This window comes from Rana temporaria, chromosome 8, assembly GCF_905171775.1.
Source record: "Rana temporaria chromosome 8, aRanTem1.1, whole genome shotgun sequence".
NCBI lineage: Eukaryota > Metazoa > Chordata > Amphibia > Anura > Ranidae > Rana > Rana temporaria.
The window spans coordinates 44,641,287-44,665,535 of record NC_053496.1 but is presented as its reverse complement, the minus strand read 5'-3'; the positions used below and the strand labels follow the sequence as shown (position 1 = coordinate 44,665,535).

The following is a 24,249-nucleotide window of genomic DNA, read 5'->3' as shown; positions in this document are numbered from 1 at the left end:
AACTGACACCACTGTACTGTATCTATGGAGGAGCAGCGTTGTCACCCTAGACTACTTTCCTGGTTTGGACTAGTGTTGAGCAGAATATGCCATATTCGATTTTGCGATATATCTCGAATATATATTCGAATATTCGAGATATATTCGCTAAATTCGAATATTCGTGATATTTTATCGAAATTAATTGATTGCGATTTTTCGCTATTGCGAATGCGAAAATAATTGCGATTTTTTAATAACTGCGGTATGAGCGCTCTGATTGGCTTAGAATATTCGTGATATTTTATCGAAATATCGCAACATGCGAATGCGATATTTATTGCGCAATTTCGAGATATGCTGGAGGAGCGCTCTGATTGGCTCAGAATATTCGTGATATTTTATCGAAATATCGCAACATGCGAATGCGATATTTATTGCGCAATTTCGAGATATGCTGGAGGAGCGCTCTGATTGGCTCACTCTGAAATCGAATATTCGAGATATTTTAACGCAATTTCACAAAATGCGAATGCGAAATTGATTGCAGATATTTCGAAAACTGCTGTAGCAGCACTCTGAAATCGAATATGTATGATATTTTAACCCAAAAACATATTGCGATTGCGATTTTTCGATCGCGCATGCGCAATAGCGCGAACAACACGCGACCATTTCCTGGAGCCTTGCCAGTTTCCAACTTATGTTCGCAGCGCAATATTACAGCAACATGGTTGGAAGCAATTTCACTAAGTCTGAGGAAAAGTTGCTGATTTGTGTAAGTATTTTGACCACTGTTATTTCATCATCTTCAACTGCATTTTAGTCTAGTTTAAAAGTTAGTATATATGTTCAGATATTAGTATTTCACAAAAAATGTGTCTCCTGCTTTTACAAAACTACAAGTCCCAGCATGCCTGGACAGCTGCAGACACCCTGGTTGGCAAATGTGTATTTAGGCACTTTTCCTTGTTATTTAGCATAATGAATTTAACATTTTTTTGGACATAGGACGTATGCGAACGTCCTGACTTCAGTGTCCTCAAGGCCCAAGGACGTTCGAATACATATTGCCCTTTAGATGTTGCAGAACTACAACTTCCAGCATGCCTGGGAATGCTGGCACTTCTAGTATTGTAAGTTCTGCAGGCCCACATTTTTCAGGCCTTTATGCACGGGTCTCTAAACTGTGGCACCCTAGATGCAGCAAAAGTAAAATTCTTAGCATGCACTGACAGACCGTGGCTGATGGGAGTAGTAGTTTTGCAACAGCTGGAGGTGGACTGGTCTTGAAACCCAGAGTTAGGTAACAAACCCGTAGTGTTTTGCAACCATTCTGCCTCCAGCTGGTTATTTTCTGTTGAAAAGCCTGTGGCGTGCAAAACACAACCCAAAAACTCCACCCGGTGCAAGGAAAAATTTGCACACACCTAAAGAGTGACATCACAAAAAACTGCGACGGTTGCATACGTCAGTGGTCCTCCGAAAAGGTCCCTTCTCTGACCCCCCGGGGCGTTAGGCTCCTGACAGGGAAAAGAGTTACTGTGGTCCATACAGCCGAAGCCATATGGACCCATCTCGGTCCAAGCAGCGCAATCAACACGCGAACAACACGCGACCATTTCCTGGACCCTTGCCAGTTTCCAACTTTATGATCGCAACGCAATCGCAGAGCAAGATGGTTGGAAGTAATTTCACTGTATCTGAGGAAAAGTTGCTGATTTGTGTAAGTATTTTGACCACTGTTATTTCATTATCTTCAACTGCATTTTAGTCTAGTTTAAAAGTTAGTATATATTCATAATTATGCAAATGATAATGGCTGCTATATTTATGTAAAAAAGGTGGCGACCGAAATGGCAGTATATAAAATCTGTCATGTTACCCCTGTCATTGATTAATAAGGCGAGAATGATTCCAATTGTTGAATAGCATACATTTATGTCATATATCCATAAGGCTGTCAACAAAAGTATTACAATATACTTTGTTCTTCATCTTGCAGAAGTTCCTGGAAACAGGATACGATGAGCTGCGGAGGCAGCAAGAAAAACAGGGAGTTATAAGCTCCCTGATTGAGGAACTAGGCGAAGAACACACTCGCATGGCGATCCTCAAAAAGTGGTCCGACCTGAAGAGGCGCCAGATGAACCGGGTCAGGCGTATCCGGAATAAATATCATCCTGGTAAGTTATTGGTCACAGTTATGTTTTTTTTTCCCTAAAGTGTATTTTGTGCGTGTACTCGAGAGAGGAGCCGGACTGCAGGAGTTGGGAGTAGGCAGGCCTCCCCCAGAGGTAATCTGCCACCTTTCTCCATGCCCCGGGTGGCAATGGCGGGTGTGAGGGGGTCCTCCCACACAGACCGTCCTACCTGCTCCGCTTCGAAGCCCCACGGGGCAGAGGGACTCCCTATAAGGGAGTGAGAGGATTTGCCCGCTCAACCAGCCCCGTTAGTCCTTCGCCTCTCTTTTTAGAGACCGCATGGTCAGAGTGCGTGCATGTTAACCCAATTGCGAGTGCGTGTGTAAGTGTGGTGGTTTTTGTGGGAGGGAGGTGGGCATACTAAGCGCAGGCTTACCTCGCATAGCACACCCACCGGGGGCCGAGCTGAGACCACCAAACTCAATTCACATGTAGCCGAGAGCGGGATCCGAACCCCTAGCTGCAGAGGTGAATGGCTTGTCAGCGCAGTGGCAATCGCGTTGAGCCAGCCCGGGTCCCTTGGGGACAGTTATGTAAGGTCATATGTAATTAATGTAAGGTCAGATGTTGTTAACCAAGACGCCATGTTGTTGTAACATATATCACCACCAGCCAAGGTATTCATAGTACTGTTGGAAAAAAACATGGGACAGCAGACAGGAACACAGAAGTTATGTGGGAACATACTTTTCCCATTGCTTTGCATGGGACTTTAAACAAAAAGCCCGACCCTCACCAATGGGGTTAGTTAAGGGATAAATTAACGATCCTATACTTTAAGTGGACGTATAGATAACATGTGACCAAGTGTTATCGAAATATCTACAGCTGTTATGAAATAACATGTATTTCCCATAGAGTTGAATGGGACTTTAAAGAAAAACCCTGACCAAGGCAAATGGGGGTGGGTATGGGTTAAACCACCAATCCTATATTTGTGGCTGACATATAAGTAACCTGTGTGCCAAGTTTCATGTAAATATCTTTAGCCGTTTGGACGTGATGGTGGAACATACATACATACATGCACACACACGTTGAGTTTTATATATATAGATTCCCACTAAATTCCTGTGTTAGGCGTGGGGTTGTTATAGTAATCCTGTGTACTCCATCAAGTACTTTTTTTTAACATGAGATCGTCTGAACAAAACAAAGGAGACAAAAACAGCTCATTTTACCATGGTGGCAGCCCAGCTCACGCTCAGTCCCCTGTAGTGCCCACAAGACCCTTTAATATAACATTGTCCCATTGGTTAACTGTCTATATAAATTAATTTGTATTCATATACAATACAGTAGAGTACACAGAATTTGCATACGTCATTAGAAAACATTTTTATAATATATGAACATTGTGTTATTATAGGAGCTCCGCTACCAACTGTGCGCCCCAAGCGCACAAGGCGACAGGCCGCAGAGGAGGAGCAGGAGGAGGATGTGGAAGAGGAGGAGAGGGATGAGGAGGAGCAGCCAGGGCCATCCACATCACCACCCCCAGTTCCTGTGGAGGAGCAAGAGGAGGAGCTGCACCCCCCCCCCCGAAACTTCTGGTGGAGTAGTGGGTGACGAGGAAGAGGAGCAGGATGAGACGGTTAATTATACCGTCAATCAGGAGGGTAAATATGTGCACATATATTAATAAAATTTCAACAATAAAATGTAGCTCTAAAAATGGACAGCATTTAAAGCAGGGCTGTGGAGTCGGTAGATAAATTTTTCGACTCCGACTCCTCAGTTTTATGTACTTCAGACTCCGACTCCCCGACTCCCCGACTCCCCGACTCCGACTCCTCTGTATTAATATGCGAATGTATTTTATAGATTCCTTGAGGGAAAGAAACGCAAACTACCACAGGACTACTGGCTGGGAAGCCAACAGTCTACTGTATTGCACAGTTTAAGCAAAAGACAAACACAATGAAAACAATCAAGTGACTGGATAGTAGCAGCAGGCTTAAACATCAGGAACATGATCTTTAACAGTTCAAAAATACAGACCACATTATTTGGCTGTTTTAGAACCAAAACAAAGCTTATCTATAATGAACCCAAAAAAAAAATATGAAAAACCTAGAAATGGTTTATATTAATCTTGAAATGTAGTTCTAGGCTTAGCAAATGCAAATAAATGCAATGTAGAGTTCTAAGGAAGAGAATTGCCTCTGCCAGATCCTCTTTCATAGAGTCTCTTAAGTCAGACTTTATTATTTTTATGGCTGAAAATAATCTTTCGTAACGGTCTTTGAAATCCAAATGTTTTTTTCTTATATCCTAACAGTTCTAAAAAAGCTAGAGGTGAAACAAGCTGCCATGAAAAACCTGACGAAGAGAGTAATGGCAAATGAGCAGCAGATACTGTTTTTGATGCGCCAAAATCAACAACTGGTGCAACAACTGGCGAAAAACATGGATGAGGTGACAGAGCTTCAGAAGTTAATGTCCTAATTTTTTTTTAATAAAAAATGTTATATTTTGCAAAGGTTTCATTTCTTATTGAAATTGTTAGTTTTTTAAACACATCTAACTTCACATCTAACACATCAACATCAACATCAACACATCTAGCTTAATAATAACCGAAAACATTTTATACTATTACTAGCTGAATACCCGGCGTTGCCCGGTCTTCCTATCTTAACCTTTTGGGGAGGAAAATCATAGTAATATAAATATACCCATCTTTTATATAAGGGTGTTGGTAAGGGTTAATTTAACTGTTATATATTTTTATTTGGCATATAAGGAATATGTATAGCGGGTATTATTGAAATATCTCCAGGCGTACAGAACTTATGTGGGAACATACATTTTCCATTGATTTGCATGGGACTTTAAAGGAAAACCCCGACCCTCACAAATGGGGGTAGTTAAGGGATAAATTAACTATCAGTGGTATCAGTGAACAGCAGTGGTAATAGGAGTATATATAGAGTGGGAATTAACTTTTTACATAGGTGTCTTGACTGAGCAGCAGCAGCAGTAGTAGTAGTAGTAGTAGATACAGAGTCATATCACTTGGGCAGGAGGTGCCATGATGAACAGCAGTGGTAATAGGAGTATATAGAGTGGGAAATTACTTTTGACATAGTTGTCTTGACTGAGCAGCAGCAGCAGCAGCAGCAGCAGTAGTAGTATTAGCAGTAGTAGTTGATACAGAGTCATATCACTTGGGCAGGAGTTGCCATGATGAACAGCAGTAGGAATAAGAGTATATAGAGTGTGAAACAACTGCTGACATAGGTGTATTGACTGGGCGGCAGCAGCAACAGCAGAAGCAGCAGTAGTAGTATTAACAGTAGTAGTTGATACAGAGTCATATCACATGGGCAGGAGTTGCCATGATGTACAGCAGTCTTAATAAGAGTATATAGAGTGTGAAATAACTGCTGACATAGGTGTATTGACTGGGCGGCAGCAGCAGCAGAAGCAGCAGTAGTAGTATTAACAGTAGTAGTTGATACAGAGTCATATCACATGGGCAGGAGTTGCCATGATGTACAGCAGTCTTAATAAGAGTATATAGAGTGTGAAATAACTGCTGACATAGGTGTATTGACTGGGCGGCAGCAGCAGCAGAAGCAGCAGTAGTAGTATTAACAGTAGTAGTTGATACAGAGTCATATCACATGGGCAGGAGTTGCCATGATGTACAGCAGTCTTAATAAGAGTATATAGAGTGTGAAATAACTGCTGACATAGGTGTATTGACTGGGCGGCAGCAGCAGCAGAAGAAGCAGCAGTAGTAGTATTAACAGTAGTAGTTGATACAGAGTCATATCACATGGGCAGGAGTTGCCATGATGTACAGCAGTCTTAATAAGAGTATATAGAGTGTGAAATAACTGCTGACATAGGTGTATTGACTGGGCGGCAGCAGCAGCAGAAGCAGCAGTAGTAGTATTAACAGTAGTAGTTGATACAGAGTCATATCACATGGGCAGGAGTTGCCATGATGTACAGCAGTCTTAATAAGAGTATATAGAGTGTGAAATAACTGCTGACATAGGTGTATTGACTGGGCGGCAGCAGCAGCAGAAGCAGCAGTAGTAGTATTAACAGTAGTAGTTGATACAGAGTCATATCACATGGGCAGGAGTTGCCATGATGTACAGCAGTCTTAATAAGAGTATATAGAGTGTGAAATAACTGCTGACATAGGTGTATTGACTGGGCGGCAGCAGCAGCAGAAGCAGCAGTAGTAGTATTAACAGTAGTAGTTGATACAGAGTCATATCACATGGGCAGGAGTTGCCATGATGTACAGCAGTCTTAATAAGAGTATATAGAGTGTGAAATAACTGCTGACATAGGTGTATTGACTGGGCGGCAGCAGCAGCAGAAGCAGCAGTAGTAGTATTAACAGTAGTAGTTGATACAGAGTCATATCACATGGGCAGGAGTTGCCATGATGAACAGCAGTAGGAATAAGAGTATATAGAGTGTTAAACAACTGCTGACATAGGTGTATTGACTGGGCGGCAGCAGCAGCTGAAGCAGCAGTAGTAGTATTAACAGTAGTAGTTGATACAGAGTCATATCACATGGGCAGGAGTTGCCATGATGTACAGCAGTCTTAATAAGAGTATATAGGGTGTGAAATAACTGCTGACATAATTGTCTTGACTGATCCAAAGGAGTCATGGGAGAAAATCGTGGTCAGATGAGACTATAATATAATTTTTTGATCATAATTTCACTAACCGTGTTCGGAGGAAGAATAATGATGAGTACCATGCCAAGAACGCCATCCCTAATGTGAAGCATCATGCTTTGGTGGTGTTTTTCTGCACATGGGACAGGGTGACTGCACTGTATTAAGGAGAGGATGACCGGGGCCATGTATTGCAAGATTTTGGGCAACAACCTCCTTCCCTGAGTTAGAGCTTTGAAGATGGGTCGAGGCTGGGTCTTCCAACATGAGAATGACCCAAAGCACACAGCCAGGATAACCAAGGATTGGCTCTGTAAGGAGCATATCAAGGTTCTGGCGTGGCCTAGCCAGTCTCCAGACCTAAACCCAATAGAGAATCTTTGGAGGGAGCTCAAACTCCGTGTTTCTCAGCGATAGCCCAGAAACATGACTGATGTAGAGAAGATCTGTGTGGAGGAGTGGGCCAAAATCCCTCCTCCAGTGTGTGCAAAGCTGGTGTAAAACTACAAGAAATGTTTGACCGCTGTAATTGCAAAGAAAGCCTACTGTACCAAATATTAACATTGATTTTCTCTGATGTTGAAATAGTTATATTCAGCACTGTAAATACATCAGGTCCGGGGCTTCATCAGGGAATGCATGGCAAGGGACCCTTCAGCGCCCTGAACCGACGACGGGTGCCAGAAAGTCACCGCCGATCCAGGACTCATTCATCTTTATGAATGTGAGTCTGTCCACGGAGTCTGTGGACAGACGGGTCCTCTTGTCCGTGACCACCCCACCTGCCGCGCTGAATGTCCGCTCAGATAGTACGCTGGAGGGGGGGCAAGACAATAACTCCAGCGCATACTGAGCGAGCTCGCGGCAGGTGTCCAATCTGGCAACCCAGTACTCCATGGGGTCGTCGGTGCTCATACTGTCAGAAGCACCGACGGACGCCATGTAGTCTGCCACCATGTGGGCCAGCCGCTGGTGGTGACTGCTGCTGCTGCTGCTGGTGGTGGTACTGGGTCGCTCGGTTTGGAAGAACATCCTCATCTCTTCCATTAGGTCCCCTGCTCAGGTGCAGCTGGGTGCAGCCACCTGCTGGGTGAGATGAGGGGGGACAACTGGAGGCCGGGGAGTTGCCTGCTCCAACCGTCTGACAATGGCTGCCTGCAGTTCCTCCATCCGGTGCTGCCTCCGGCTGGCTGGGATGAACTGCTCCAGTTTCCCCTTGCACCTGGGATCCAAAAGGGTGGCCATCCAGAAATCATCCCTCGTCTTGATGGTCTTAACCCGGGGGTCCCTCCTGAGGCATCTCAGCATGTGGGCAGCCATGGGGAAGAGCACAGCCCGCTGTGACTCCTCAATGCTGGCCAGGTGAATGAGGTGCGACTCTTCATCCCTGAGGCGCTGCTGGTCAAACTCAGACATGCCCAACCCCCGGACTATCGGTGCCCCCAACACCGGCTCTCCCTCCTGACCAGGCCCTGACTCCGGGACGACACCAGCAACCACCTCCTCCTCCTCTTCATCATCATCCTCCTCCTCCTCCTCCTCGTCCTGGCCCTGGTCTCGGTGGAGCATTGCTGACTCCTCCTGCTCCACCAAGGCACTCTCCCCAGCCTCGAGCAGGCGATCTAGTGTCCTCTCCAGCATGAACAGTATTGGCAGCACGCTATTGAGGCCAATTTGCTCACTGCTGACCATCTTGGTCGCCTGCTCGAAGGAGGACAACACTTGGCAGACCTGGTTTATCTGCCCCCACTGCGCACAGGCGATGAAAGGGAGTTGTGGTGAAGCCCTCTCAGTGCCTAGTTCCATCAGGTACTCCCTCACCGCCCTTTGCTGCTCCCACAACCTCTTCAGCATGTGGAGGGTGGAGTTCCACCGCGTCACACTGTCCACAATCAGCCTGTGAAGGGGCAGATTGTACTTCCGCTGCAATTTGGACAGGGACGCGGTAGCGGTTGGGGAGCGCCTGAAGTGGCTGGCAATCCTACGCGCCTTTGCCACAATGTCACTCAACCCTGGATAAGTGCGCAGGAACTTCTGCACCACCAGGTTGAGGACATGTGCCAGACAGGGCACGTGGGTCAGACTGCCAGCACTAAGGGCGGCGAGTAGGTTGCTGCCGTTATCGCAGACAACCATACCTGCCTGGAGCCTTCGGGGTGTCAGCCACTTCTGGACCTGAGCCTGAAGTGCTTTCAGCACTTCTTCTCCAGTGTGTCTCTGGTCCCCTAAACTAACAAGCTGGAGCACGGCCTGACAGCGCACGTGCCCCACACTTGAGTAGCTACGGGGGCGCTTGCTGGGAGGCTCAGCAGCTGCGGAGACAGTGGCTTGAGGGAGACCAGCAGTTCTCCCCTGGACACCCCGGGGCGGCACCACAAGATCGGTTGCCGCCGATCCCTCACCGACGCCTCGGAGGGAAACCCAATGGGCCGTGAAGCTGATGTAGCGTCCCTGCCCATGCCTGCTGGTCCAGCCATCCATTGTCAGATGAACCCTGTCGCTGACAGCGTGATCCAGCGACAGGGTTACATTCTGCACAATGTGCTGGTGTAGGGCAGGGACACCAGTCCTGGCAAAGAAATGGCGGCTGGGGACACGCCATTGGGGTTGGGCCTGCTCCAACATCTGCCTGAAGGGGTTGCTGTCAACTATGTTGAAGGGCAGCAGATGTTGGGCAATAACCCTTGCCAGGAGCCCATTGAGGGAACGCACACGTCGGTCTCCAGGGGGGAAGGGAGTGGTGCGGTCAAAGGCGTCTGAAATCGACGCCTGGCGCCGGACGGCAGTGCGGGACACAGACGTGGAGGGTGCTGTGGAAGTAGAGGTCTGGCTGCCGGTACCAGTACCTCTACTAGAGGGAGCGGGGGGGCATGACCTGCTGGAAAGAGATGAAGATGTGGCAGGGGCTGCTGTACCCTGCTCACTTGTGGTGGTGGCGCTGCTACCACCACCACGCTTCATCTCGTCATACAACGCCCAGTGGTTTATCCTCAGGTGCTGGTTCAGGGCTGTGGTACCCACCCGAGCCAAACACTTCCCTCTCTTCACCCTCACTTTACAAATCCGGCATATGGCCACGGTAGGGTTGTCTGCCACCAGGGTAAAGTAATTCCAGACAGGTGACTTCAGCACCGCCCTCCTGTCAGATGGGGTGACGCTTACTTGCACCTGCTGGGACTCGGTGCGCACAGGTGGAGCTGCCTGCTGCTGCTGCTGCTGCTGCTGCTGCTGCTCCTCCTCCTGACACCTCCTGCTGCCATCACCAGTGGAGACCCTGACGATGGTCTCCCTGGTGGTGACCTGGCGCACCGTTTCACCAGGGTGCCTACCTTCCCCGTCGTCACTGACGTAGTGAGCCGACGCGTCAGATGGCAACCATGATGGGTCACCCTCTTCGCCCCCAGAGATGTCAGACCAAGGGCTGAAATGTGTTGGTCTGAGGGAACCACCTGACATGGAGCCTCTAGCCTGGCTCCGCTGTCCCCTCACCCACGCCTGGGTCTGACTAGGTGCTGCTGTTTCCTGCACCAAAACAGCAGCACCAGTTTGAAGGGATGTCTCTGGGATACTGCCAGCAGGTATCCCATCCTCCTCATCCATCCCTTCAAAAAGGTCCTGACCATCAGGACAGAGCTGGAGGTCTGCCTGATGCATGGCCTCCCCCAAGAGATCCCTCTCACTGTCGCTGTCGAACAGTAAGATGCTGGACTCTTGGGGGCTGGGGGGGGGGTAGTACAGGCACCGGTGTAATGGTGGTACTACTGTGAGTCGGGACCGACGACTCAGTGGCACTGCTGTGCCCCATGTAGTCCACCACTACTTGAGCCTGAGATGGCAATATCGGGCGGCTGCCCGATGGGAAGAACTCCCGGATCAGGCGTACTCCCCTTGCACCCGATCCTCTACCACTAGTAGGGGCACGAGAGGTACCCCGTGCTGGCAGCGATCCAGCACTGGGAGTAACTCCCCTACCCCTGCTGCCACGGCCACGGATGCCGCTCATTATTGCTGATATGTGTGTGGGGGGGGTAAACTTTATTGGGGGGGGAAAATGTGAACAAAATGTGTTTTTGTGTATTTTTTACAAGACAGGCACGCAGACAAAGACGTACACAGACAGCTACTAAACTATAAGAAAAGTAGTACACCAGACAAGGACTACAAAATTAAAGAAAAAAAAAAAAGCACTAAACAAACACTAACTTTTTTTTTTTTTTTTTTTTAAACACAAAACACAGACACTAAACACACACTAAGCTAAGCTAGATGAAATAAATGTACACTAACAGTGTGTACACTTACTACACAAAATTTAACTAAACTGAACACAAAACTTAGCTTTTATAAAAGCTCTTTAGGAAAAACTAAACAAAATGTGAACTGAGATGCCTATCAAATATCACTGAACAGCGAACCTGCAAGATCTAACAGTAACACAAGATGAACAAAACTTAGCTTTTAGAAAAGCTCTTTTATAAAGCTCAGCAAAATGTGTTCTGAAATCTCTAGCAAATATCACTGAACAGCGAGGATTGCAGGATCAAACAGTAACACAAATGAAAAAAAACAGCACAAAACAGCACAAAACGTAGCTTTGAAAAAAGCTCTTGGGTCTATTGCTTTGAAAAAAGCAGTTGATATACTGGAAAAGATCCACTGGAATCACTAAATAGCAATGCTGGTGATGATCTAAATCAATCAAGAACAAAGACACAGGAAACCAGGAACACAGAAACAGCCTCCACACTCTATAGCCAGCTTCTGAATCTGCAATGAAATGGTGCTGGGAGTGAGCTTATACAATGTCCATGCAGGCAGGTTCCTATTGGTTGCTAACCTGTGACGAGTGTGGAAGGAGAACTCTGATTGGCTCTGATGCAAAAGGGCGGAGCAAATAATCGCGCAATATTCCTATTGCCGAATATTCGCATTGCGAATATTCGGCAATATAAAATGATCGCTTCAGCTACTCGGCCCAATGGCTCTAATCATACCAGCAATGCTTTCAGACGTCTATGGAGATCACTAGGATGTGATCTGTTTTAAAAATGAAACTGTAAAAATCGCTCTGATGCGGAAGATCGGGGCGAGGAAAGTAATCGCGCGATATTGCGTTTGCCGAATAATCGCATTGCGATCTTTCTGGAAAATTCAATGAACGCTTCAGCTACTCGGCCCAGGGTCTCTAATGATACCAGCAATGCTTTTAGACGTCGATGGAGATATCTAGGATGTGATCTGGTTCAAAAAAAAAATTGTAAAAAATCGAATATTCGGAATTGCGAATATTCACCGCGAATTTCGAAATATAGCGCGATTTCTCGAATATGCTATATTCGAGTCGAATATTCGCAATGCGAATATTCGTGAGCAACACTAGTTTGGACTACAAATACCAGAAGAATAGGTATACAAGCAGGTCACCCTGGTGGATGCCACAGGCTTCCCACGAGGTGCAGGGTCTAAGCACTAACCGGTATTTACCAGAACTCCTGATGGGTTTTTCTGTGGGTTATTACCAGGTCAAGGTCCTCAGAATAGTCCCACCAGGAGGTGTGCAAGTCTGGTCCAGTAGCAGATATAGCAGGTAAGGATCAAGCAGAAGCATAGTCAGTATAGAAGCCAAAAGTTGGGAACAAGTGGTTGCAGGTTGGCAACAAGCAGAAGCGTAGTCAGGGAACAAGCCAAAGGTCTATAACATGTGGTTGCAGGTGAGATTCAAGTGGAAGTGTAGTTGAGGGACAAGGCAAAAGTCAGTTATGAGCGGTAGCAAAGATATGGATGGCAGAGCGAGCTATTGAACAGTTCAGGAAAGTGAAAAGACGCGTAGGGTTATCTAAGGCCTCGTACACACGATCGGAATTTCCGTTGGAAAAATTCAGACAGACTTTTTCCACTGGAAATTTTGACCATGTGTATGCCCCATTGGAGAAATTCCATCGGAAATTCTAAAGAATTCCATCGGAGATTACATAGAGAACATGTTCTCTTTTCCTCCGATGGAATTCCTTCGGAATTCCGATGTGAATTTTGTCGGACAAAGATCGTGTGTACAGGGCATTACTGGAATTGTTATCTTAAGGTATTGGTGTTGGTGTAAATGATCTGGTTCCTGGGCAGGCGGCTTCTACACCCCAGAGGATCTTTATGGTCTCCTTGACTTGTAGTGTAATGTAACAATGGAAGCACCAAACCACTGCTAAGAGGTCCAGATACTACTTTATTGTATTGTATTGTATTTAACTCTGGGAAAATATAATTGTAGGTCCAGTTCACTTCTGCCCTGTTCATTGTTGCCTCTCAAGCTCTTATAAAGGGGGTGCTTGGACCCCCAAAAATGCATTGGCTACTTTTTTGGATTGTACCCCTGACTTTTAATGGAATAAAGTTGTATCTGGACCTCTTATCAGTGATGTGGAGCTTCAATTTCAATTCTCATTACAAAAGCGATATATTGACTGGAGAGAGCACAATATTTTGGGAAAAAGGAAGTGCAAAAGCATGGCTTAAATTAGGAAGTATATAGGAGGAGCAAAGGGTTCAGGTTTCAAGAAAAATAAGGCACAAGTTTGCTTAACCACTTCACCCCCGGAGGATTTGGCTGCCCAATGACCGGGCCATTTTTTGCAATTCAGCACTGCGTCGCTTTAACTAACAATTGCGCAATCGTACAACGTGGCTCCCAAACAAAATTGACGTCCTTTTTTCCCCCCACAAATAGAGGTTTCTTTTGGTGGTATTTGATCACCTCTGCGGTTTTTATTTTTTGCGCTATGAACAAAAAAGAATGACAATTTTGAAAAAAAAAAGCATTATGCTTTACTTTTTGCTATAATAAATAAAAAAAAAACTGTTTTTTTTTGTTTCAGTTTAGGCCAATATATATTCTTCTACATATTTTTGGTAAAAAAAATCGCAATAAGCATACTGTATATACTCGAGTATAAGCCGAGGCACCTAATTTTACCACAAAAAAATGGGAAAACGTATTGACTCAAGTATAAGTCGGGTGGGAAACGCACAGCTACTGGCACAGTAAATTTCAAAAATAAAATAAGTGTGTCCCCAACAGTGTTTTATCAGTGTGTCCCCAACAGTGTTTTATCAGTGTGTCCCCATCAGTGTGTCCCCATCAGTGTCCAATCAGAGTGTCCCCATCAGTGTCCAATCAGAGTGTCCCCATCAGTGTCCAATCAGAGTGTCCCCATCAGTGTCCAATCAGAGTGTCCCCATCAGTGTCCAATCAGAGTGTCCCCATCAGTGTCCAATCAGAGTGTCCCATCAATGTCCAATCAAAGTGTCCACATTACTGTACATGTTAGAGCTCACTTCTGCTCTCTGTTTTATTTCCTGACTTCGCTAGAGCGAGGGGTCTCCGTATCACGGCGCGCAGCTAGCATCAGTCCCGCTGTGTATTTCTTTAGCTCGCCGTGTCTTTCACTTCTGGCAGAGCCGCTGCCTTAACTCTCGCCCATGCCATGACGCTGTGCACTAGGATTGGCTGCTGGAACTACCATGTCCCAGCAGCCAGTGATCATTGGCGTAGCTCCTCCTGGCTACCCGCCCACATGTTTGTATTAAAGATCCTTCTGCAGCGGGAGGGTAGCTGGGAGGAGCCATGCCAATGATCACTGGCTGCTAGGACATGGCAGTCCCAGCAGCCAATCCTAGTGCACAGTGTCATGGCATGGGCGGGAGTTAAGGCAGCGGCTTTGTCAGAAGTGAAAAACACAGCGAGCGGGAGAAATACGCAATGGGACACAGCAGGACTGATGCTAGCTGCGCAACGCAATATGGAGACCGCTGCTCTAGCGGAGTGACTGCCTGAACACACCGGAGACATGACTCGGGTATAAGCCGAGGGGGGCATTTTTAGCCTAAAAAAAGGCTAAAAAACTTGGCTTATATTTGAGTATATACGGTATATTGATTGGTTTGCGCAAAAGTTATAGCGTCTACAAAATAAGGGATAGTTTTATCGTTATTTTTTTTATTATTAGTAATGGCAGTGATTAGAGATTTTTATCGTGACTACGACATTATGGCGGACACTTTTGACTCTATTTTGGTACTATTAATATTTATAGTGATAAAGTGCTATAAAAATGTACTGATTACTGTCTAAATGACACTGGCAGTGAAGGGGTTAACCAGTAGGGGGCAGGGAAGGGGTTAAGTGTGTCCTAGGGAGTTATTCTAACTGTGTGGGGGCTGAGCTTACTGTGACATGACAGTAATCGCTGCTCCTGATGACAGGGAGCAGACGATCAGTGTCCTGTCACTAGACAGAACAGGGAGATGACTTGGTTACACAGGCTTCCCCCCGTTCTGCCACACGGTTGCAGACACCTGGCGGACATTGAGTCTGCGGGACCTGTGGTCACACTCACAGAGCTCGTGACGCGCGCCTGCAATGCCGCCTTTTAAAGGGGAAGTATGAGAACGTCCATATGCGCAGCGGAGCCATTCTGCCGACATATATAGTCGTACAGCAGTCGGCAAGCGGTTAAGTAATTAGGCAGAGACCTGTTGAGCATCTATGTTGGCTCAGCAAGAAGGGATACTGCAGGACACAGCAGAGGTTGCGGGTTCATATTGGGGTTCTGACAGTTCCTGGGCTTGCAGTATATGTGATGAGGACGTTGTGGGAGGCAGGCTGCTAGCAGAAACTTTTGCCACCACATCAGGGTGGCAGAGTAGTGGACTTCTACTGGTTCATGGCAACACCACTGCCACTGACTGGTTCTGCTGTCTGATCATTGGGGAGAATGCCATTGTCGCTAGTTGGTGCTGCTGCCTGATCCATGAGAATTATACCTACTTTAACTGTTTGTCTGCTTCCCACTGCAGCTTCCAAAAATGGCTTTATAAATTTTATTTTTAGGACTATAGGCTGCCAGATATGTTCCAACCAGGTATGACGTTCCAGGTGACAGTAAAAAAAGCTTTTTTGGCCGTACTTCTGTGGATCACAGGGGTACAATTTATACTGCACTCCTGTAAGGCCTCATACACACGACGAGGAAAACGTTCGTGTGTATGTTTTTCATCGAGAAAACTGGCGAGGAACTCGACGAGAAAAAAAGAGTTCTCTTTTTCCTCGTCGGGAGTCTCAATTTCCTCGTCGTGTTCCTCGTCGGGCTGGTTTTCGATGAGAAACACGTTCGTGTGTATGCTTAGAAACCCGCACATGCTCAGAAGGGTGGCGCCAGTGGAATCAAACTTCCCCTTTATAGTGCCGTCGTACGTGTTTTATGTCACCGCGTTTGAGAACGACAAGATTTTATTTTGACAGTATGTACGCAAAGAAAGCTTGTCAAGATTCTCGACAAGCCTAACAAGGATCTCGTCGAGGAAAACGATGTTTCATTTACGACAAGTTCCTTGGTCGTGTGTACGAGGCCTGACTCGTTTTCAGCCGACAGCGGGCTTTAGCCACAGAGGAAGTCCAGGCTCTGGAAAGAGCTCAGCCATATGGTCTGGATCCACACAGATGCCTGGACCAACAGCTGGCTCAGCCTCTCACCGATGTCTTGCCTGAGCCTTCCGCTCCCACCCCTTCCACAACCCAGCGTGCTGACCAAACGGAGAGCTGATGACTAATGGCCACCAGCTCTCTGTTCACCGAAGACTGAGAACTGGGCAATCACAGAGTTTGATCGCTTAGTTCTTGGTCTAAAGCCGGCGAGAGACAGACGCAGCGATGCGACATCCATCTAGGCGAGTCTAATTTTTTTATTTTTCACAAATCCCTTACTTATCTTTTAATAGTTTTATAACCAAAGCTGCGCTTAACCAGGATTACCTTTCGGCCCGTCTTGTAGAATCCTTTCTTACTGCTCCATATACAAGAAGGCAGTTGGAATGTAATTTCTCTTTTAATAAAGGCTGTCATTTAATCTAATATTATGGAAAATTATTAGATTTTAAGAAGCAATAAATTACATCCGACACATTCCACAGTGTAACGTTTCTTCGTCCTTGCGGCGATTACAAATGGCAGCGCCGGATTTTGGCAGGAGACTTTCTCCAACCGGAGTTTGTTTATTGGTACTTAATGAAATGCAATTAATCTAAATCACTGGTGGGCAGGATGCGTTTGCTGAAGACTGATAATTGCAGACTGGCAGTTCACTCTTTAACAAATGAGTCGATCCTTCACCCGCAAAAGTCACTGAATGGTCGCAAAACAAAAATGTCTTTAATGACTTCCAGTCTCTGTGGGCCTTGTCCAGTTTGTATCCAAAGTATTTAGCAATTTGCATTTTCCAGAGAAAGGAGACAATGAACTTAACTTACCCATATTCTGCATTGTTGTTTCATCCAGAACATTCTAAAAGCTGAACTCCAGCCAAATATAAAAGACACTAATTAATACAGCTCTGTGGTCATTAATGTAACATTACATATTTATTTTTTAAATGCAAGCAGTGTAATTACCTGAAGTTGACTTTGTACGAACCTTGTGTGGTTCCTATACAGCAGAGTTCATACTGGGGGAGGGAGAAGCAGCATAAAAAGCAAGTTGCTTGTGCTAAGAAGGAACACGCTGATGGGGGGAGTGAGCAGAGTGTGTGTCGCAGAGCTGTGTAAATCTCAGGTGTGGGTGGACAGATGTACAGATGATTTGGCAGAAAGACTAGGTCCTTTACGTTTCAAGTTTTGTTGGATGGCTTAAAGTCAAATTCCAGATAAGTAATTTTTTACATAGGTACACTGGTCCAGTCACAATGTCGCTATGCATATACCATACCTGTGGAATCCCTCTAGAACAGCCTCTCTCAACTTTTTCAACACAGAGGAACCCTTAACCACTTAAGCCCAGGACCATTTGGCTGACCAAAGACCAGGCCACTTTTTGCGATTCAGCACTGCGTCGCTAAAACTGACAATTGCGCGGTCGTGCAACGTGGCTCCCAAATAAAATTGGCGTCCCTTTTTTCCCCACAAATAGAGATTTCTTTTGGTGGTATTTGATCACCTCTGCGTTTTTTATTTTTTGCACTATAAACAAAAATAGAGCGACAATTTTTTACTTTTGCTATAATATCCCCAAAAAACATATTAAAAAACATTTTTTTCCCTCAGTTTTGGCCGATACGTATTCTTCTACATTTTTTGGTAAAAACGCAATAAGCGTTTATTGATTGGTTTGCGCAAAAGTTATAGCGTCTACAAAATAGGGGATAGTTTTATGGCATTTTTATTATTTTTTTTACTAGTAATGGCGGCAATCAGCGATTTTTATCGTGACTGCGACATTATGGTGGACACATTGGACACTTTTGACACAATTTTGCTATAAAAATGCACTGATTACTGTAAAAATGACACTGGCAGTGAAGGGGTTAACCTGTAGGGGGCCCTGAAAGGGGTTAAAGGAGTTGTAAAGGAAAACATTTTTTTTGCTGAAATGACTGTTTACAGGGTATAGAGACATAATAGTTAACTGATTCCTTTTAAAAATGATTAAAAATAGATAAAAATAAATCATATAATGTACCTACAGTTTCTAGTTTCGTTTTTGCATGTCGTTTCCTGCTTCTGTGATGTACAGAGCCACAGAGCCAATACAGGGCAGTGATGGTTTGGAAAACGAAACTGATTGGTGCTGAGGGGTTTTAGACACACAGTAATCACACCTCCTTGATTAGTGACCACAGAGAGAAAGCTCCCAGCACTGTGGTTATCAGGAAACAGACAACCAGGAAGTGTGGAGATCAGAGAAGAATTACAGCAACTTGAGAGCAAAAACCAACAATGAGGACATGAAAACAGCACTGCATTAAGGTAAAGGAAGCTATTAAGATAAAAAAAAAATCCTTTACAAACCCTTTAACTGTGAACTAGGGAGTGATTCGAACTGTTAGGGGGCGTAGCTACGAGTGAACCGTCACTGATCGCTGTTCCCGATGACAGGGAACAGACGATCAGTGACCTGTCACTAGGAAGAACGGTTGTTGATGTTGTGTTTACACTGACATCTCCCCGTTCTTCTGCTCTGTGACCTGATCGCGGGACACCCGCGGACATCACACGGCGGCAAATTAAAGGGGACATGCCTGTATGCCCATTTGCCCAGCCGTGCCATTCTGTCGACGTAAAAAGTCGTGCGGCGGTCCTTAAGCGGTTAAACTAACTTTTCCTTCTCAGGAAATCCCTGATAAAAATTACGACATCTATAACTGATGGTCAGTGGGAAGAAAGCTCCTTACACTTGTGGTCATTAGGAAGAATTCCCCCTTACAGATAGCTAAAAGATCAATGGTGTCAGTGGTAACTTATCTGAGAGGTAGACATTGCTTTTTGCTCAAGGAAACCCTAGCAACCACTGGAGGAACCCAAAAGCCCCGTACACACGATCGGACCTTTGTCCGACCAAAAACACACCGGAATTCTGATGGAATTCTATCGGAGTAAACGAGGACATGTTCTCTATATAAACTCAGATGGAATTACTCTGATGGGGCATACACACGGTCGGAATTTCCGATGGAAAAAGTCCATCTGACTTTTTCCATCGGAAATTCCGATCGTGTGTGCGGGGCTTAAAGGGGTTGTAAAGGACATTTTTTTTTCCCTAAATATCTTCCTTTACCTTAGTGCAGTCCTCCTTCACTTACCTCATCCTTTGATTTTGCTTTTAAATGTCCATATTTCTTCTGAGAATTCCTCACTTCCTGTTCTTCTGTCTGTAACTACACACCGTAATGCAAGGCTTTCTTCCTGGTGTGGAGAAAGCCTCTTGAAGGGGGAGTGGGCGATCGGGAGTGTCATTACGCCCACTAACACACAGCTCCTTTCTCTATCTGCAAAGTAGAGAGTGTCCTGACTTGACTGCTCTTGACTGGTCTTTCCACCATCTTTTTTTTACAAAATATTCTACAATGGATATACCGTTAATAGAACAATTCAACCCATCCATGTTCTAGTTGATGTTCATGGGGCTGGAGGGCTGGAGTCTGCTAAATGCTGAGACCAAGGTAGGCAGAGACGAGGGGGTGCTGGAGCTGCAGATAGATATAGAGGGCCAGATTCACGTAGATTCCGGCGTAGCGTAAGCTATTTACACTACGCCGCCGCAACTTAGTGGAGCAAGTGCCGTATTCTCAAAGCACTTGCTCCGTAATTTGCGGCAGCGTGGTGTAAATGGCCCGGCGTATCCCCGCGTAATTCAAAGGGGGCGGCTTGTATTTAAATTAAGCGCGGCCCGTGCCGAACGAACTGCGCATGCGCCGACCTTAAACATAGCCCAGTGCGCATGCTCCGTAGTACGCCGCAAATACATTGGTTTCGCCATGAACGTAATTAACGCACAGCCCTATTCGCGACGAGTTACATAAACAACGGAAAAACCAGACGCTGTCCCGACAGCCATACTTAACATGGCATACGACGGACCGACGTAAGGTTACCCCTCATATAGCAGGGGTAACCTTACGCTTACGGAAACTACGGAAACTACGGCGAAGCGGCGCAAAAACGTTTGGGAATCGGCGTATCGGCTCATTTGCATATGCAACGCTGAAATCGACGTAAAAGCCACCTAGCGACCAGCGTAGCATTGCATTTAGGATCCGACGGTGTAAGTGACTTACACCAGTCGGATTCTAGCCTAATTCTGGCGTGTCTTGTTTTGAGAATACAAAACAATGATACGCCGGCGGGATTTTCGAATTACGCTGGCGTATCTTTTGAGAATCTGGCCCCTAATCTGTAGGAGAGGTTCTGTCCTCCTCTCTGCTGCCAACTGCTGAGACAAGGTAAGGACAGATATGAAGGGGGTGTGGCAGCTGCAGGACAGGTGCGAGGGCCACATGAAACTGACTGGCGGGCCAGATTCGGCCTGCAGACCTTGTGTTTGACACATGTGTCTTATCCCCCATGCACACAATCGGAATTTCTAATGGCCTAAAAGCCTATGGAATTTTTCATCGGAATTCTGTTCAAGCTGTCTTGCATACACACTGTCAGACCAAATTCCGACCATCCAAAAAGCGGTGACGTAAAAAACTACAACGAACCAAGAAAAATGAAGTTCAATGCTTACGAGCGTGCATCGACTTGATTCTGAACATTCGTGTTTTTTTTCTCCGTCGGAGTTGCACACAGACGATAGGAATTTTCTATGTTTTTTTTTTTCCATAGGAAAAAAATAAAACATGTTCTATTTCTAAACACCAACGGAAAAAAATCCGATGGGGCCCACACACGATCGGAATTTCCAATGAAAAAAGTCCATCTGACTTTTTTCATCGGAAATTCCAATCGTGTGTATGCGGCATTAGAGCATTGGACGATATACAATGTTTGAAGCTTGGAAACGTGGGGCAGGGTGTTGGCAAACTTAGTGACGGGTAAGCACTGACCTCATTATATGACAGTTTTTAAATTGGATGTAAACCCAAATTATTTTTTTTTTTTGCTGGCACAATTTAGAGTATTTCTTATTATCTGTGCCCAGTCTTGCCACACAGAGTTAATCCATCTCTGAGCTCTTTTATTGTTCAGTGAGATAAATCTTGACGAACAGAGAAAAACTTTGTCAAATCCTCCGCCTTGCTTTGAGAGACAGGAGATTTTTTTTTTTGAGATACTGTAAGATGTGGGTTAATTGTGACCCAACCAGTCAATAATGCCTGCAAAGAATATTCTATGACTCATTTCTATGATTTGCCCTGACTAGTGACATGCTAATTGAGTCAGGCTCCTGGAAGACATTTAATTGTCCATTGTGTAAAGGTGTGACTACCTGTCTGTCGGAGACAGAACGTCTGTCTAACGATGTGGATTAAAGGGAACTCAGTGTGTGATGGTGTTTTGTTTGTTATGCTGTTAATGAAGGAATGTGCAGTGATTAGATTTAGTGTAAGGAATACACAAGAGAAAATGCATGTTGACAAGGAGTGTAGAGGTGGGCGGGGAGTCTACTGACATCTCGACTCCACCCACAGAGCTCCAGACAACAGACCCACCAACAGAATTTTCAGTTTTTTAGTTCTTATAACAGACAGAGGGGAGACATCTGACAGGTAAGGATACATGCAGGAGGCATCTATATCCTTATAGATCAGCACTATGGCAGTAGTTTAGAAAAGATGAGAGTGGGTTTACATCCACTTTAAAGATGAAAAGGGTACAACTAATACTGAAATTATGGGTATTGCAGAATTCATTGCGTGATATTACAGCAAATTATATTCAGTCAAATTTTCTGATCCAGTGAGTGGAAGCTTTGCCTAAATGCCAAATTTTGTGTCACCAGAACCAAAATAGAGGGGAAGCTTTTAAATATGACTGCTAATTCTGGTGACAACCTGTGATTTCCTCGCTGAGAAAGGATATCTTCTCACTTCCTGTTTTAGCTATGGAACAGGAAGTGTAGGAAAATCTCCCCAATGGGACACAGAGAAGCACAGAAACCCACCGGTCCAAAAATAAGTTATGTAATGATAGCAAAAAAGGTTGTATTTAAACATTTAATTTGCATGTTGATAAGGGGGAGGGGGACAAGGGAAGGCAACATATAAGCAGATTAAACTTCAGCTTTTGTTTTATTGGCTGCAGCAGATAGTATTATGAGCCCGTCACACGATGAAAACAACTTTGTACATCAACTTCATGAACATAAAGCAATTTTATGGCGCACAGATTCTGAGAGAGCTGTCGCCAGATGTGTTTTATGTACGATAGAAAACCTCCCGCAGGTTCTTCGAGTGCCGGCAATCTAACAAGTTCTGGCTGAGGGCAATTTGCCGGTGTTTGTCATATTTGTACTTGTGTGTATCCCTTACTGATCTAAGCTTTGCCTTATTTTTCTGTTTGGTGTCTTCATGATTAGTGAGATGCACCATTGTTTATTCATTCAGATAGGAGGAGAGGGGGGCTGAGGACAGGGAAGGAGAACAGTCTTCTGTACCGGGGCTGTCACAGAATATAGAACTACAAACAATTTTGTACTCGCGCCTCAGACAGATTCCCCGTTTATAATTTTGCTCAGTGTATTTACTCAGCTTAATATAATCTTTTATATTTTACCAATTATATTGTGATTTTTGTACAAAAAAAAAAAATTGTATAACAAAATTGTATTCGAAAAACTAGCACACAAATATCATGTGACTTAAACATATTCACCCACCATTTTACTCTCTAGGGCCTCTGCTTTAAAAAATAAATAACAATTATATGCCGTATATACTCGTGTATAACCTGACCTGAATATAAGGCGAGGCATTTAATTTTACCACAAAAAACTGGGAAAACGTTTTGACTCGAGTATAAGCTTAGGGTGTCCATCTGTGTGCCTCACTTTGCCTCACTGTGTCCATGTGCATGGCTCACTGTGTCCATGCCATACTGCGTCCATGCCTCACTGTGCCCATGTCTCACTGTGCCCATTCCTCACTGTGCCTCACTGTGTCCATGCCTCACTGTGTCCATGCCTCACTGTGTCCATGACTAGACTTGCGTTTAACATGGGAGTATATAGAAGGGGTGTCCGGCTTTGAAAAATCGGTGCTCCCCGGCCGTAGGTCCCCCAGACAGCAAACTTTGCACACTTGTAGAGGAGAACTGGGGCATACATGTATGCCAGGGGACCTATGGCCAGCTGGTACCGTGTCCCCAAAGTCCGGGAGATTAGGTGCAAAAAGTTGACTTGAGTATAAACCGAGGGGGGCATTGTGACTCGAGTATATGTGACCCAAGTATAAGCTGAGGGGGGTATTGTGCTGAAAAACTCGGCTTATATTCGAGTATATACAGTATATATTGTAGCACCCTCTATCATAGGTATGTGCTAGAATAGGACTGTATGCACGGCTTTGCAAGGCAAGCTTGCCAGGAATCCCGTCAGGAAAACCGTTTTTTCCCTGACGGGATTCCGGGCTGTGTTTACAGGGCTTGAGGCCTAGTGACTGAAAATGGCGGGACAGGAGCACTAATTTGTGACAGGAAAGTAATGTGCAGGAGGAGATGTGTCCTGAGGCGAAACGTCTGTCAGGATTTTATCTGAGGAGTGTAACATATAGACCGCTATATTATTATTAACTAAACCATTTGTACATGTAAACCTGGATCCACTTTAATATGGCAAATACTCGCATGTTCTATGGGCATCCCATATCCTCCTTACCCCATCCAGGTTATATCCCCCAATAAAAAAAATAATAATTACTGCTCATTGTCTCAAGATGGATAAATGGGGCTCAGGCAGCAGGGTAATGTGTGAATCTTTTGAACTTGTGGCAATGCACCGCTAATATATATATATATATATATATATATATATATACATGGAGAAGAAAATTATATCTTTTTTTTTCCTTACAGACAAGCTTTTCCTAAAAAACAGGAAATGTAGTAAGTTTATTTGTGTTTAAAAACATGCGTTTTTCAAGGCAAAGTTAG

The 24,249-nt window shown here is 45.0% G+C and overlaps 1 protein-coding gene across 1 annotated transcript in view; it reads left to right on the top strand.

Annotated features, from left to right (window-relative positions):
* The window catches only part of SORCS3 (sortilin related VPS10 domain containing receptor 3), a 774,589-nt gene that overhangs the window by 306,987 nt on the left and 443,353 nt on the right, over window positions 1-24,249 (top strand). The gene's annotated exons all lie outside the window — the stretch shown is intronic.